Source organism: Psammomys obesus, unplaced genomic scaffold (assembly GCF_907164565.1).
Source record: "Psammomys obesus unplaced genomic scaffold, mPsaObe1.curated_primary_1811, whole genome shotgun sequence".
NCBI classification, from domain to species: domain Eukaryota; kingdom Metazoa; phylum Chordata; class Mammalia; order Rodentia; family Muridae; genus Psammomys; species Psammomys obesus.
The window spans coordinates 941790-945635 of record NW_026587382.1 but is presented as its reverse complement, the minus strand read 5'-3'; positions in this window follow the sequence as shown (position 1 = coordinate 945635).

Sequence of the window (3846 nt, the reverse complement as noted above, 5' to 3'; positions counted from 1 at the left end):
TTTTTAGCTGGTGTACTTAGTCTCAGGATTGAGTGGAGCATGGCTCTATGGGAAATTATACTCTATACCAGCTCGCATCCTAAACAGAACAGAGCTAATATTCAAATTTACATTGAGGGGATGGAGAGATGGCTTGAGAAGCAGAGGTTTCAGCATCCATGGGGAATGGCTCATAACCATATGTACCTCCATCTCTAGGGGAATCAGACACCCACTTCTGGACTCTGTGGGCATCTGCTCCCATCTGGCATATACTCACATAGATACACACACACACACACACACACACACACACACACACACACACACACATAAATAAAAACAAATTTTAAAAGAACAACAAGATCTTCAAGCCCCTTCATGAGGATGCATATGGCAGAGCGTAGGAGAGATGGTCTCCGGTGACCTCTCTGAGAGACCCCCTTGGGTCCTTGACCCTGCCATCATGGAGTATACTCCTGGTGGTACCTGATCTCTATGCCTACGGAAGCTGCCCAGGACTCAGAGCTGGAAGTACAAAGCCCATTCATTAACAACCCAGTGACATTCATTACCACCCCCGCCCCCAGAATTCAAACAGTGGAAGGAGAGAATCCACCCCCGAAAATGTCCTCTGAGCTCCACACGCACTCTGTGACGTGTGTGTCAGACCGCTTGGCCTGTGAGCTCCTACTGCTCACAGGTCCTCACAGTGACCATGTGACAGTAGCAGCATTTTCCAACCCCAAACAGCTTCCCTCTCTTTCCCAATCACCAAATCAGTCCAGAAGATAAGTGGCTGAGTAAATGAAAATAACCCAGTCTATGAAATTTCTTCCTGAAGTGATTGAGGGCGAGAAAATAATGTGCAAACTTCAGTGCTTTATAAAGCAGGCGAGCTGATCACAGCACATCTCCCAAAGAGCAGTGTGTTGTAAAATCAAGACGAGAGCCCTTGGCTGAGTGAGCAGAAAGGTTTCTGATTACAAGTGTTAGGCAAACTCAATTACATTCTATTTAAACAAATTTTTGTCTGCTTGCTACTGTCAAAGCATAACGAATTAAAGGAGAAATGTGACCTTATGTTTTTTTTTTCCCTGAAAATTATTGCCATCATTGTGCTTGTCAAACTCAAAGTAAGACTAGTATTTTGTATTATACATTGTTTACTGTGAACTTATTTTTCACCCATATTATCTCATTTAAGGAATTCAGGCATCCCTGAGGATTATAAGTGAACAACTGATGTCATTTCAATTCTGGCTTTATTGTTGCTGCTGTGGTAACTGATGCATATGAAGTGATATTAAGACTGTACTGTTACATAAATGTCAAGAAAAGGAGGGTACAATTACGCACCATGTTTCATGATTGCTTGTTCCGGGTGGATATCTTAAGCTGGGCAGAGTTTTTCTCATTTGTGATAGTTAATAAATAAGCGGCTTACCACGGACACCTGTTGAAAGCCCCGTGTCCCTCCCCGGCTTTGGTGTGAGTGAGGATCGGTGTCCTTCACAACTCTGGGTGTTGGTGGAAGCGGCTGCTGATCTTCATGCATCATCATGACCTGCCTCTCACACACTCATTGCTTCACTGAGGAGTCAAAGGCTGTCATTTCTCCGTAGTTTACTTTTCTAGGACGGCGATTTATAAAGGTTCAGGGACTGACCTTTAGGGAGGAGCCTAGCTAATCTCTCTCTCAGCGGCTGTCTGGAGCTCCTCAGCACACAAATACAGATCAAAGGCAACAGCTGAAATAGAAGCTGGAGAAATGAAGAACAATGAACTCTCTGGTGCATTCATTAAGGTCATGGAAATCATCTTTTCCCAAAATGCAATGAGAACAGCTCTCAGTCTCTTTTGGGACAGTTGTTAGTGAATTTCAGTCCTAAATGTATTGTTAGGAATTGTGGTGGCTAAATCCTGGAAGCCTGGCTGCCCTCCCCAGTGGCTATGCAAGCATATAGGCTTATTTGATTGGATTCTCCAGTGCACAGATGATTAGTAGTCACGGCCAAGAGCTATGGATCTAGTCTTTTACGCTATGCACCTTGCCAGTTTGGTGTGCCCATGAGCCAGAGTTCTAATAGCATAGCTGCTTTCCAGGCTGTCCTTTCCTTCTCAACAACACCCTTACACCTAATGCTCTGTCTTTTCATTGTTCATAGAACAGTCTGACATTGTTTGTTCCTAAAGAGTTTACAGGAAAGAAATCACAGCCATCAGATGGTTCTACCGGACACAGATGGGGAGAGAGCTGAGTTTGAAAATATTGCAATGTTGTGTTGCATCATTTTTTATTAAAACATCAGGCAGTATTAAGTATCTGTGGAAGTTAATCTTCATTGTCAACATGACTGGATTTGGAGTCACCTAGGAGACACACCTCTGAGGCTGTCCCTGAGAAGGTTTCCAGAGAAGCTTAATGGAAGGATGATCCACCTTAACTGACCATCCTAAAGATTGCTGTTGTGTGACACTATCCTTGACAATAGACAAGTAAGGGTACCCCCAAGTCAAACTTGATGTGTCATTGAATTTTTTTAGGCAGGACAGAGGAGATTCTTTTCAGCAGTATTTTGGGTGAGGAGTTAGTTACAGGAACAGCAATTACTCAAGGACAGCTGTACCACCAAAAGTCTACCCAGTGTGGCTGGCAGCTCACAAAAATGAAAAAAATATGGAAAACTAGAGAGTGCCACATAGCATGCAGGCAGATCAGCAGGTCAGAGAGTGTGCTGGTTAGAGGGTTTTGTTTGTGAACTGGACGAAAGCCAGAGTCATCTGGGAATCATGAACCTCAATTAAGAGAATGTCCATATCAGGTTGCCTATAGGCATGTCTGAGGGACATTTTCTTGATTAATGATTAATTGGGAGGGCCCAGCCTCCAGGGCTAGTGCCACCTCTGGGTCCATAGTTGTATAAGAAATCAAACTGAGCAACCCATGAGGAGCAAGCTGTTCCTGTATGGCCTCCCTTTCAGTTCCTGCCTCCAGCTTCCTGACTTCCCTTCCTGGTAGACTATGATTGGAACATGTAAGCCCTTTCCTCTCCAAGCTGCTTTTGATCATGGTGCCTAATCACAGCACTAGAAAGAAAAGAGGGACAGGGAGTGTCTCTTTCAGGTACCTCAGGTGAGCTTAGTCTCTTCTGAGCAGCTCTGCCAATTTCTGCTTCTTCCAGGAAATTCTTGTCTGAGCTTCTCTGGAGACTCTCAGCAGTCTTTATAGCTTACATATGCTTGGAGAAGGAGGGCCTTAATGAATATTGTCTGTTTCAGGGACATCCTGAAGCTATTGAGTTCATTGCTTTCTGAGCTAAAGGGGCTTCCTCCAGGATAGAATGTTTCCCACTGGTTTAGAACACCCTGTGTTCTAATGAGCTTCCCTTCAAGATGGAGATTTATTTCAGAGGAAACTGTTACATAATAACTAGGATCCCAGACCGAATACAAAGACAAAAAGGAGGGAGGCTGCTGAGCACCAGTGTTGATTTGTCTCTGCCTCTAAGTGACTGCAGAATGACCAGATGCCTCACACTTCTGTTGCTATGACGACCATACCTTAATGGACTGTGTCCCTTAAACCTGAACCAAAATAAACCTATACTTCCCTAACGTGTTTGTTCAGGAATTTTGTCACACTATAGTAACTAATACAATCTCTAAAGCTCACATAGTCTTTAATGTGGGTTTTTCCACATATGAAAGAAAAGAATGAAAATGGTCCTCATTAAACATCTTGATAAATGCAAATGAAAGCAATTAGTTACCATTACCTGTTAGAATGGTAACCTCTGTTGCATACACACAAAGCAGATAAACTGTCAATGAGGGTGACAGGAAATTGGAAACTTCACTCACTGT